Raw genomic sequence first — 14,606 nt, forward strand, 5'->3', positions numbered from 1 at the left:
ATATTTACTGTATATCTTAAGCTCTGCACTGGAAGAAGACAGTGAGGGAAAGATGGAGAAGTAAATGAGAGAAAGACAGAGAGAGATGAGAAAAAAAGAAGTGGAGATATAGAGTAAGATTATTAAATAAAATGTAAATGAGAGGGATAGAGAGAGATAGAAATCTAAATAAAAGAGAAAAAGAGAGATTATTACAGGAGAGAGATTGGTAGTAAAAAAAAAAGCAGTAAATGAAAGAGATTTTGCAACAGAGGGAGTGAGTAGTTATAAACGAGTGTAAAGTTTTGATGAAGGACAAACTAATGTCAGGGTCTGAGGCGGTTCGGGCTTCCTGCTCCCCGGCTACCACATGTGATCCCGCCTGTCACTCACACTCCACCGCCATGACAATCATCATAATGTCGACGCCTGGGGGCCGGGACAAGCCTGTCCTTGTAACAAACAGAACCCCTCCGCGATCTGACGCCGACAACTGCACGAAGATCTCACACACACACGCCCACACACAAGGACCAGCACACAGGGATGCCATATGAATAGAAACCCTTGCCCGCAAAGGTTTAAGCAAAATCCAGTCTAAATCTAGCTAATTCTACAGTACCAATGATGTGAAGTGTTGCTGTAACTTGTGTGTCCAGAGCTTGCTGCATGTCTTGTCAAATACATTTATGGTGTAAGATGCAGCATGTAGTTGCCTGTTACCAGGACACGTGTGTGCTTAAAAATGTATTTATTGAATGCATTGATACAGTGCATGTGAGTTTGTGATCGGTGTGTTCACATATCATATATGTGTGTGAAAGCAGAGCGAGAGCGAGACAGAGAGACCGTATGTATGTGTGTGTGTGTGTGTGTGTGTGTTAGCCATGGGGTAGAGAGCAGGGACTTGTCAAGCTGAGGAAGAGATGGCAAACTGGATGGTGATGCCAGCCCTGTGTGACAGCTCCTTCACACACATATGCACACGCTCGCACACACACACGTATACACATGCTGTAACCCCCCAAACCTACCCTAGCCCACACTCTAGAGCTGTGAAAGCTGGGGCGCAGGAAGAAAACGAGACTGGTAGAACCTCCTTTTAACTGGAGGCTGATTGTGTGTGTGTGTGTGTGTGTGTGTGTGTGTGTGTGTGTGTGTGTGTGTGTGTGTGTGTGTGTGTGTGTGTGTGTGTGTGTGTGTGTGTGTGTATGTGTGTGTGTGTGTGTGTTTGTGTTTGTGGGAGGTGGTGGGCTGGCGGGGAGGGAGGGGGTTCAAAGTGTCACATCAATTTATGGCTGCGCTGTTTCTGAAAGAGGCTAACCCCACTGCCACTTAAGCTTAGCACAACAGTGAACAGCATACTGACAGACAGGATACATACATACAGTGCACACACAAACACACAGTATACAGGTACAGAGTTATAAACTTCCTACCGTAGTCAAATTCCAAATCTTTCACAAAGTGTATGCATAGCTTTGCCATTTTGATTTTCTACTGTAAAAAAAAGAAAAATCAGTATAGAAAGTTATAAAATGATTCAGTACCACCACCATGAAACGATATCATGACATACTGACAATATTTTTGGTCACTTTACGTACAGGATGAAATCACAGCTAACCTGACTCGTCAGATGGTTTGTTACAAAGAACCATCTGAGAAGTCCTCTTTGAAAACTGATTGGGAAAGGGCAGACATGAATGATCTGTCTGATCTGTCTGCAATTCTCACGTGATCTTGTGTTATGTCAGAATTCAAGTGCTGTGCAAAGTAACATCATTACCACAAGGCTTACGAAACGCACCATGCAAACCATCATTCTCCAGAGTAGCAGGAAATGAGGAGGACCCAGCCAGCCAGCAACAGTTAACAATAACTCCACCATTCCCCCACACCACACCAGTTACAGAAAACAGGCCAAACATAGTTGTCACTCATCCACTGATAGCAATGTGATTTCTTACGCTGTGACAGAAGTGTGTGAATAAGGCAGAAGTTGTTAAATGTGACTCCTTAGTGGCTGGCTCTCCTAACGCCACTACTCCACTACTTGTTTGGCCTTGTTTGGCCATTACTGCAAAATCTCACCTCTGAGTCGGTTTATTCAGAAATGTATATGAATGTTGCTGGGCAATGAAAACATAAAAATGGGCACCACTCTGACCATTCTCCTTCTCCTTCTCATTGATTTGAATGTAAAAGTCCTTTCTATCCAATGCCACTTCTATGTTCCAAAATCTCCAAACATCTGCACACACACACATAGTTGAGCTGATCTATCAAATCTATCAAAACTTTGGCCTGAAATTATATTTTTGTGGGATGCTCCTTTGTGCCTCTGAGCCCAGAGCGCAAGCAACCATCTGAGGTGAGGTTGCTGGTTAGAAGCCCCCAGGGGTGACCTGGCCCAGGCCCCAGACCACTTTAACCACTCGTCTCCATTAACAGGCTCCCAGATATCATTATGCTCCCTGGGGACCAGGCGTGCTCTAACCAACCATTTACCCTCTCCCTCTCCTCTATTTCTCTCCCTTATCTCTCCCTCTCTCTGCCATGATGTTACTCAATGAAAAAAGACAGCGGGGAGAAAAAATATGAGATTGATTTATTTGCCTTAGTGTTCTTTGGGATGGAGTCCTCTCCCACTCTTTCGCTCCCCTTTCTCTCTCTTTCTCTGCAAACTGAAACCAATTAGCGAGCAGAGCACTTGTAGCGGGGAATGTAGGGCAAGCGAGGAGTAATAAAAAAGTATTGACTTTTCTGTGACTGTACGCAACGTGAAAGGGGTGCCGCGGCCTTGTCCGACATGAAAGGAGCTCCATTAATTTCACTTATTTCACCCAGGACCCTGTCAGGAGGCCCTAATGCGTCCCAGGCGCACTTCTCACATGCAGACACTCAGACAGCACAACGCAGTTCGAGCCTGGTTACCAAATGAGTTTACATTATATATCAGAGTGAGAGAGAGAAAGAAGGGAGCACAAGAGAAGGGAGTAATTTCTAATTCCCTGGCTGAGACACAAAGCGAGGCCTTTCATACGTAGCTAATTTTACCCCAGCCTCACTTTCTCTCTCGTTCTGCATCATGTAAAGGCCTCAGGTCCAGGAATATTACCTACAGTACCAAAACAGAACCACAACACATCAGCCTGATAATAAAATAGGAAGACACATTGATTTCAATTTCCGAGTGACCACTGAATCCACAAAAAAAGGTAAAGCCAAGCCAAATAAGTACAACATACATGTCAGTAAAACATTCTTGTCTTTTAGAAATATCCTTATTTAACATAATTGTAAAAGGTGACCATTTCAAAATTTTGTGGTGCCATTTACACAGGAATGGTGGCACATCAGACCTTGATTCAACTTGTAGAAAGAGCCTTGAAACCTGTCTTATCATGTCAGCAACTTGCTACGTTCTGCATTACCATCTGCCCAACTTTGATGTCTTATAACAAAATGCACAAATCTCAGGAAACAGTTCAGTTAGACTCTGCTTTCTTGTCACACTGCTTACATGTCTTCTTCTAAAGAAACACATTTAGTTGTCATTTGTGCCATTCAGAACCAAAACCCACCTCTGTACATTTCTCTTGGTTTTACCACAGTTCTCCTGGCAGTTAAGTATAACCAATTAGTAATGAGAGGCTCCATGAACCTTTATCATCGGGCTCTTGGGCTCGGCCTACAGTTATTATTTACCTGAAGTTTCACTGTGTGTGCATGCACCTACTGTATGCATGTGTATGCCAGAGATAGACGCACCCCATGAGTGTCAGTGTAGGTGTGTGTGTGTGTGTGTGTGTGTGTGTGTGTGTGTGTGTGTGTGTGTGTGTGTGTGTGTGTGTGTGTGTGTGTGTGTGTGTGTGTGTGTGTTTGTGAAAAAGAGCGAAGAGTGAGAGGCTATCTGCAGACAGAAACTAATCAGTGTGTGTGAGATAAGAAAGCAGCCTTTATGGTGTATGGTAATCAGCCCCCCCTCAGCCTGCCATCGCCATGCATAATCACCACGACTTATTCACATGATTGATGAAATATGCGTCTGTGAAATCCGAGCTGCTTTTGTTATCATCCTGTTTTTTCCCCTCTCTCCCCCCTCTCTTTCCTTTTCTCTCAATCTTTTTTTGTCTCATTCAACCTCTCTGTCTCTCCAAACATCTCTCCCCTGCTCTGCAGTGGCCAAAGATGTTTTGGACCATGTACAAACAAGAAATTACACACACAGCACGGGGTCCGTCTTGAAACTATGCACGTGCGCGCACACACACACACACACACAGACACACAGACACACACACACACACACACACACACACACACACACACACACACACACACACACACACACACACACACACACACACACACACACACACACACACACACATACACATGCACACACACACTTTTCTCTCATAAGATAGTAATATGATGCATGAGAGATGCATGAGAAAATCGTGTGAAGAGGAATATGAAGAAAAGGAAGAGGGGAAAAAAGATAGGAAAAGATAAGGGTAAGAGAAATGGGTAAACGAGAACACACATTATTTGTTCTGTCCTGCAGAGACATGCTGGCTGGGTTAGAGGGGGATAAGAGGACACAGAGAGAAAGAAAGAGAGAGAGATGGAGTGATAGATGGAATTAGATGGATAGATGCTTGAGAGCTCTTGTCATTGACACTCAAGCGCATTAATCAGGGAACGGATGCAGAATTCCCAACTAATGCAGAAACAAAGAAACCATTTAAACAAAAAGCAACAGCAAGTCCATATGAGGATACAACTACTGAAGGAATGACTGGCTACAGCTAACACGTGTCTGTACATGTTAACAATGAGAGTAATATTCAAGAAAACATTCTCATACATAAATTATTACCACCATTCAGAAATGTAGCCTTCACCAGAATTACTTGAAAAACATAACAAAGATCTTCATTAACTTAACTGACCTCACTGCCTTAAGATGTCTCGTTTTATCGTGTTCTTATCAGCTAAGAAACATTCCCAAACAGCACCATAAGTGAGTTGTCTCTATTGACTATGTTTTACCTATCCAACCGCATTGTTGCCTGCATACACTTTATTTGATACCTCCAGTATTAGCCAGTTTCTGAAAATGCCTCATCAATTTTGGCGTTGCAGGTGCAACAACAAGATGAGTTTGCTGCAAATCCAGAAGAAATATACAGCAAGGATGAGTGTGATTATTTGTAAATATACACTGGAGATCAAAATTAGAGAACAAAGTATTAATAAATAATTTATTCTGAAATACTGTTGTTTTTTATTGTCCAGAATTTGATAGAATATCTGCTGTGGCTATATCACTGCTGTCCTAGCATGTTTTTCTAAGTAACAATGGCACTCCAACAAAAACCTTTATTTTGTAAAAAATATTATTTAGAGAACAGTAACCAGAAGTCAGAAGAGAAGATTTAAACAATGTTTCCTTAGGGCTATAGGATTCAAAAATAAATGAATGACTGCAGCACATCTGCACCAACAGGACATCACTAGTTTCTCACACTGCTCTGGCTTGATATTGGTCCATTCTTCTTGCAGTCTCTTCCACAGTTCGGTAACTCTCTGGAAAGTCCATAGCAACGAGTAATGGAAAAGTAATGGCTAAGAAACCCACTACTTTGTGGCTAAGGATTTTCCAGAGATTCTCTATAGGGTTTACAATCTGGACTCTGGGCTGGCCATTTCATTGTTTCAATATTCTTAGCTTCAAGAAAATGAGTAACCCGTTTTGCAGTGTGATGGGGGGCATTGTCGGGCTGATTTGGAGAAAATTGCAGTGGATGTATTGCATGTTGCTGAAGGAGGATCACATAAACATTTGCATTCACCCTGCCATGTAGCTGTACAAAAGGCCAACTCCTGCTGCAGAAAGAAACCCCCCGTACCATGACACTTCCTCCTCCAAATTTAACTGACTTTTTCACACATTTTTGGTTCAGTCTTTCCCCAGTCCTAAGCCGTTTCCCATCAGAGACAAATAAATTGAACATACTCTCATCACTGAAGTGCACTCTGGACCAGTTCACCTCTGTCCACAAAACATGCTCCTCAGCAAATGCAAGTCTCGCCTTTGTATTCTATCTGTTAATGAAAGGTTTGGTCACTCCAGAGTGGGCTTTCAGTCCATGACAAGACACTGTGTGTATAGACAGATCCCTGCCCTGTTCAGAACTGAACTGGCAAGCAACTCCAACTGCAGTGTTGAACCTTTGTATAAACCTCTCCTCCATCCTTCTTTTGCACTTGTTTTTTTTTTTACGTGGACGTCCGGCCTTTTTGAGGCACTTAAATGAATCTGTGTCCTTGTAAAGTTTAAATATTCTTGAAATCACAGACTGAACACCCAACTTCTCTTGCAGTGGCTGCAAGAGTCATCCCTTAGGCCTTCATCTGGACAACCTGCTGTCGCAGGGTTTCAGTCACCTGAGAAACAGCTTGCCATCTTGCAAAGTAACTAGGAGAGCTGCAGATAAATAGGGTGTGTCCAACAATTAAGTAAATTGTCACCAGGTGCAAGAACACACACCGATAACTGGGAAGAATCTTAAAATGTTCACAAGATAAATGTTTTTGTCGAAGTAACTTGGTTATTTAAAAAAACATGCTAAGACAGAAGTGGTGTAGCCACAGCAGATATTCGATCAAATTCTGAACAATAAAAAATAACAATACATCAAGAATTAATAATTTGTTCTCTAATTTTGATCTCCAGTGTATGCATCATTGGCCAATCGATTCAGCTCAAAAATATCATATGTTTTATCATAATAATTATAATATTTGGACAGCTGGGAAAAAAAGTGACAGTCACAGCGTTTTATCCAAAGTTGAACCTTTCTCAGGTCTCAGCAACCAGAAAAAAACTCCAAATGCAGAGTTCAGTGCAGAATAGATGCTCAGTGCCTCGTCACACAACTGGCGTTTGTAGCATAATGTAACAACACAGCACTCCCCTTTTCAATAATGAAAAAAATAACTGGCCTTTAGGAAAAAACGCTTCAATAGGCACACAAAGCCACCAGATAGAGTGCACTGTGGCCCTTTTAGTTAACTTAGATAATATGCAGATTTTTTCGTCCATTGGCGAATTGATTTGTTGAAAAAAAGATAAATTTCAGTAAACCAAGATTTTCTTTTGTTGACTATAAACTAATATCTGGTCTGGGGTCTGGGCTGAAGAGAGCTGGGCAAGCATTTTTACTGTTAACCAGGTGATGGCTATCGTGATAACTTCCTAGTGTAGGAAGCCCGATAGGAAGTGCTCTTTTGTGAGTCCTTTGTGTCAGTTTTTCTGCTCAGCGTCACAGGAAGGGAGTGGGAGATAAGACGTTTTTATACTTGTTTCAATGTGAGATAAGGTGTGTTTTACAACCTCAAACCCTCCTAGGGTAATTAAAACCCAGAACTTCAGGAGGGAGGACCTTTTATCCTAAATCAACGTCAAATTTGACCGCAATGTGAACTGAAGGGTCGGTCTCACCCTCACCCAGGAGACAGAGGGACATTCAGTGAGGACAAGAAACATAACTTGGAAAGTTGGAAAAACAGTTAAAGGTCACTGTTTCATCGCAACTGGCTGTTCAAAGACATTCTTTCAAATGTGTAACTATGTATGCATTATTTGTATCTTGTTGTGATTGTGTTTATGTGGTTTCAGAAGTGCAAAGTCTCCGTCTAATTCCTGAAATATTCTGTGTTTTAATAATACTTCCATTCACTCAGTAATGGGAATCTGTTGAAACTGCCTACCTAAAGATTTTGGTTAAATTGGATATCAGAAAGGTTAATAACGGAAAATTAACCAGAGATAGTTTAATCTTCCCTGTTAGAATTCTGGAATATAAAGCAGTTAATTCGCTCAGAACCAGAGGGTTGGGTTAGGCCAAGACCCCCCTTCTCGCTCCTCCGGGGAGATAAAGAGTCGATTCAGAGGTGTCTCACTCCTCTTGCCCTCTTGACTTCATCCTTACTTCATCTTCACCTCCTGCACTCTTCTCTCTTAACGCTCTCTTCTGCACTTCCTGCATTTTGTTTTCTTTTGTTTCTTTTGTTCAACTTTGTTATCCCAAAGTTCGCAAGAGACGTTACTTTATATTTTGTTTTCTCGTTAAAATATTTTTGTTTATTAATTAATTAAACTTTATAAGTTTTCTACGCTACGTTTTTATCTTTTATAAGTATAGTAAAACCCCTCGTGCTGTCTTTGCCTTTTTGTCCGGCCAGCAAATTGCATCGAACTCGCGACACCAGCCCCACAGAACCGGTCAGAACTTCTTTGACCACTAAACAAAAGCCACGTGCAGAGCTACAGCCATCTGAAGAGCTGAATCCAACCCAGGACGGAAGCAGACAAGCCCCGCTGATCCAACTGCACAGACGACCCAGTCTACAGACCAGAACTCAGGTCCGCCAAACACCGGGACTCGGACCTACGGAGCCTGCATTGGTACTGTAAGACTCCAAGGCGACTGTAATATCAACGGCAAAGTAAGGTTGGGCTTCTACTACAACTCCTGGTTAAAAAAACGCCAGTAATATTATAAACCAGCCCCGTAGGTCTGAATCACTCTGGTCTTAAACTTTTTTATATCCACATTTAACCCTTTTTCACTCATCTATTCAGTATTTCACTATTCTGTATTATCTTTGCTAGTTAAATAAATAAATGTTTATAACTTGATGTCGTTGTGAGAGTCATCCCTTCTGTTCAGAAATTGATGGTCACTGATAAGGCTGTGGTACGAACTAACGCGTTCAAGACGAGACTGATAAAATTTAAACAATCAATTACTTTAAGTTGCTAACAGGTATTAAACCTTCACCAAAGTTAATAAACATCCTGTCTTATTTTGGTGTGGTGCCCTACTTCAAGGTAAAATCAATCCTAAATTTTAACGAGTCAAGTTAATTCATAATTAATTCGACTAATATATTCTAGCCATAATACGTGTAGGCTCACTCTCCTACACCAGGGTTGTAAAATTGTAGTATAATAAACCTGTGTGCAGTGTTTATTGTTCTGATAAGCCTTTAAACTCATAGATGTACTCAGACCGGCTTTCTGTCTGTGTGCCTGCGTAAAAAGGCTTGCTGCTTAGTCTAATGCACAATGTAGGATAGGACTAGGAGAGACAAATCTTGGGAGGAGAGCTGGGACTAGGACTGATTTGGGCTGAGAGTAGGCCACGGGGGAAGGTGTGGGCTGAGACTGAGGGTAAGATTAAGACTCGGGCTGGTGAATTAAGGCCCCCAGCCTCAGGGTGCTATTACACATCTATAATGAGAAACAGAGAAGAGGGGGGCTTGTCTTTGCACCTCTGCACACCTTAGATTAAATATGCACAATTCCCATGCAAAACGGGCAAGGAACAGCCGGGACCAGCGTTGCTGTCTAATCCCCAGTGCTGGAGTTGTTTCAGCCAGGGTTAACAGGCTCATCAGTCAACACAGACTGCTTAGCACAGGACATCAAGGCCATTTGCAGGTTTAAGTGTTTGTGATTGCTTCCCTTTCCAGATCCCATTGCCACCCCAGCCCCCACACATGGTCCTTGTGCTGGTTTATGAGCATATGAGCCTGCAATAAGAAACACACAGGCATGTACATACTGTTTATCAGCCATCTAATAGCATCGGTAAAGGTGTTGCTTCCAAGTGTACAAAACGTAATATACAAAACACAAACACATAGGAAAAATCCACATTCAGTAACACATGTTTCCACGCATGCATAGCTTTATCACTCAAAGACTCGTCTTCCGTCTGTGACATGTTAGATAGATGAACAGTCAAACAGACAGTCAAAAAGACAGTCAAACAGACAGTCAGATAGAGAGACAGACAGATAAAACAATGGGACAGGATTCATCGTGAAAACAGGAAAAAGAAAATGTAAGAGGACATAGACAACGGAAGAAAATCAAAACAAATCCTCTCCCCACTATTAGAAAAGGAATTCTTCCACTTTTTTTGAATGCAAAATGCACATGTAAGTCTATGTATCCTGTCTACTGCATCCTCTGTGTCCGTCTACACCATAGCTTCATCCCAAACCATTTGCATTTCACAGCCAGGGTTGACTTCCATCACCAACACACTGCTGTATGAGAGGGCTGTCATGTTCCTCAAGTATGTCTGTGGTTGTGTGTTTGTGTGTATTAGCACTCAGCTATTTGATAGCGCACACACCAAAAGGTGTGTGCAAGGAAGAGAAAGAGTGATGGAAGAAGATAGAGACAGAGAAAGGCAGTGATTATACCACACTACATACAGTATGGTTCACTGGAGCATATCTGCACAGGGACAGGCGCTCCATTAAAAGCACAGACATCCTTATCCTGCTTGTCTGCCTGCTTTCTCTTACATCCATGTATACATGAAGAGGAAACTATCTGAATAAACCTGAATGCAATCTCCCATCTTGACATTGCCTCGCTAACCATGATAACAATGTCTTTTATAAAGGTATCTTTTATTTCATTTTTTGTTTGGATAGACTAACTAACAGTGAGTATTAGTTAAATATAGGTTATTGATTTTATTTAAATTGGCCATTGTGTTGTGTTTTCCAAAATAATGCCCTTTCTTTAATGATCATAACTACTATAAATACTATGTAATTAATTTAGGTTTGGAACAATAGTGCCTTGCATTAGTTGTTGTGTCTTGCTAGTTGTACTGGAAGTACAGTGCAAAAAACTATGCAAGATAGATATCACAATATTTGTCTTATTATACATGTATATATATATATATATATACTTATCACAACCCACTGAATTGTAGTACTGGCTAACCTCATGCTATAATTTACTACACTAAAGATTTTACTTTACTAGCACTACCACTAGCTGTATTATATTAATGTTAACAGTAACACTAACACCAATTAGTTACTTGAAAATGACTAACAATGAAAGCACCAGACTTTTTAAAGGTTCATGTGTGTATACATTTGTTTCAGACTTAGTGTGAAAAGGCCTCGATTTACAGCAGCCCTAAAGGGCCTCAAGAAACAAATCTAAGCCTATTGAATCCTACTCAAGGAAGTAGTTATGAATATTTTTAACGATAAATTGCCAACACCATTTTTATTTATTAGCTTTAAGCAGGAGCTTGACATAAATTCATTCGATTAAGTTCAAAAATTGGCCTGAAGTTAATCTGGTCAAGTTGGGTCCAACAGCTTTGACAATAAATAACAAAGTCTAATGTCATTCTTTCGCTTAAGTCACACCAAAACACGATTGCAATTAATTTAATTGAGACCATCCATTTAATATCACGTTGTGTACACTCAGACACCAGTGTTATTCTGTATGCAGGCCTCGCAGTGCAAAATGCCACCGTAATGGAAGCAAAGTGTTGGGTTAATTGATAAATCTGAGGTCATGAGTATGAAGGAGTGTGGCAGGGGGAATGTTTTACGGCTGTGCAAATGAAGGGGCTGCAGAGTTTTACACACGCTGTAAAATGGTTATGGAGAATTAGCGTTCTTCCTTTCTCACTGCAACCTGAACACTAATGCAGCAGAGCTGGAGAGATGGATGGACGTGATAACGTAGGGAATACATATACAGACAGACAGACCCACATAAAAGGTCGACACATGAGTTCCCCCGCCCCTACCTAATTCCATTGTCTCTGCTTGTGGCCTATTTCCATTCAGGTATTAATTGCTAATGAAGACTGTTTCCATTAAAAAGAGCCCTCATACATCAGTTGTATGCATCATGGTGATACATTATGGCTGAGACCATTAAAACTGAGCCACCGTGTGTGTGTGTGTGTGTGTGTGTGTGTGTGTGTGTGTATAAACACTTTTGCTGTTCCCATTGTCGGAAGATTTGCACCCAATACAATAATGAAGCCACACCAGAGCATCTGGGAGGAGTATTGTGGACAACAAGACTGAAGTGTATGTGTGGGTAGGCTACCATCTGTGTATATGAATGTTTTCATGTGTATATGTGATTGTATAAGTATATGTGCATGTGTTCGAGAAAGCAGGGATGCCTGTGCAAACGAGTAGTCTGGTGTGTATCAGTGTGTTGGTTCTGATCAGACACTAGCTTTTGAAAGTTATGACGGGTGTCGGTCTAATGTGAGGGGAAGGAAAGGCTTGGAGCACGGACAAACACAGACGTGACCACTCACTGTAGTGTACTTGATTAGCACGTAGCCTCCTAATTAGCTATCCTCTATGGTTACAGGCAGTACCGCTGGTGACATGGCTAATAACACAACCACAAAATTAGCATAGACAGAGAGGGCTTTCCCATATCTGCATTTAAAAGGAGTAATTTCTGTTGCATTTAGAAATATACAGAAACTAAAAAAAGTTGGATATCTTACATGAACAGTGATAGCATTACATTTTCCAACAAGAGATTCAGACACTTACAAAACCTAGTATTTTTTCATGACAAACAATTCACAACAAGTCATTCAGACTCTGGCTGTGGAAAATGCGATTACCTTTATGCAACACTATCCTTTTAGCCATTGGTTCAGTATATGATGTAAAACAATTGTTGTGTGAGATCTGCATTCCAACCTGGTCTGGAGGGGTATTGCTAAGTCCGGTTAGATGATGCATAATGACCCATGTAGGTCAGCCATAAGTTTAACCATGGGTATTAGACAAAAACTATAAAGTCTGGGCTACAATTGTCAAGGAGGGCCCTGAATTCCAGGCTCTTGAAATATGGTGCTTCAGAGAGAGTTTAATGAGAGACAAGGGATATGAATGAATAAAGGAAAAAGCTGCAGAAGAAGGTCTGAGGTCCATGGAGCTAATCTTTAGTTGGGAGCCAGGGAAGTCATGGCAAGGGCACATAGGAGCTGGAGAAAGGGCAATCATTACACAACCCCCCTTAGCCTAAGTTGGGGCCAATTGAGTTCCTGGAGAGGTGGGGACTGACATCTATATGATATGTGTGGATGTGTGTGTCCTGACAGGCCGGGCCACATTTGCATTGATAGACTTTCATACTGTGACACAGATGGCTAAGGTAAAAAAAAAAAGGTCCAGGAGTCATCGGATACTTCTAGGGTTTGGTTTGGATTGGGAATGCTGTGCAGATACTGCCAAGAGCTGTGATGTTCAAGCCAGAGAGCAGTGTTCTGGAACAAGAACAAAAACTGGGCTATGTTAATGATGAGGCTTCAGGCTGTGTAAAGGGCTGAAGCAAGGCTTAGGGTGATGATTACAAACAGGGCTAGGTAATGTGGCAGAGGGTGGGTGAGAGGGCTGTGACTAGGGTTTGAAAATAATTAGGAGCATGGCTGGATAACATAGCTGGATAATGTAGCTGGGGGGAAGCTGGCCGGGCATGGTATGAAGATGATGAGTACCGGGGTTGAGCTGTCCACTCCATTGGCCCTCTGAGTTGTGACAAGAAGCTCTGCTGGCTGCTGCAGTAGCTGGAGGTGATGCCAATGATAGGACTAATGCACTAATTACCACAGAGAGAGAGAAGAAAGAGAGAGTAAATAGAAGATGAGAGAGCTACAGAAAGATGGAACGTCAGACAGGAAGACGAAAGGGGGAGAATCTGGGGTTTGATGAGCTCTGAGTGACAGCAGAATGACACGACTGGGCTGAGAGCAGTCACCGCTTTCTTCATCATCTTCTTCAACAACATCCTGCACAGCAGCAGTATTATCGCAGATAAAAGGGAGGTCAAGTTTAGCCAGCATGTAGGAATTTGTGCCTGGATGGTGTGTGTGTGTGTATGTGTGTGTGTGTGTGTGTGTGTGTGTGTGTGTGTGTGTGTGTGTGTGTGTGTGTCTTCATTTGCAAGTGTGTATGTGGCACATATTGTTTTGGCAAGTCATTTTTGCAGCATCCATCAGAGAGACAGATTATAGGGAATTGTGTGCACACTTCACACACTCTATATTCGAACATAACTGACTGATATTGTGTTGCACATTTTGACCACTAGTGGTGATGGAGAGGAGTGTTTCGATAAGCAGATGTTTGTAATCTCAGGCACTACCAACGAGCACATACACAGAACAAGCATTGAGGGATGACGTGATGACATTGAGGCATATGTCAAAAATCAATGGGCAGGTCATGCACATTATCTCATAATATACAGATTCAGACAAAATATGAAGACACAGTGCATAGACAGACAACTTTAAAAAGATTAATCTCACTAAAATTGTTTACCGATCTGCTTACAAGAATTTACACGGCACCACAAATCCAATTATTCCATCGATTAATCGAGTAATCAGATAAAAAAAAACTTGCTCTCTTCCTGTCTACCGTAACAAGAAGCAATATACAAAACACCACTGACACATTTACACAAACAAAACTATAAAGACTGATCAGGTAGGTGATGTTATCTTTAACATTGTTATGAAAAACGAAACATAGAGGCATTCACAAGGACAGCTAATGTTACCCATTCTCTTCCTGTTTATCCGTCATACAGCAACTGCCCTCCTTAAACCGAAACAGCGGTGCTCTGTGAAGTGGCGTTAACAATGGGCTGCTTTGGGCTCAGACACTGAATTATCGATGTTGTGCTGTCGTGTTGTGGCATAACACTTCTAGTTAACAGTGGACACATT

This window comes from Echiichthys vipera (genome assembly GCF_963691815.1).
Source record: "Echiichthys vipera genome assembly, chromosome: 1".
NCBI classification, from domain to species: domain Eukaryota; kingdom Metazoa; phylum Chordata; class Actinopteri; order Perciformes; family Trachinidae; genus Echiichthys; species Echiichthys vipera.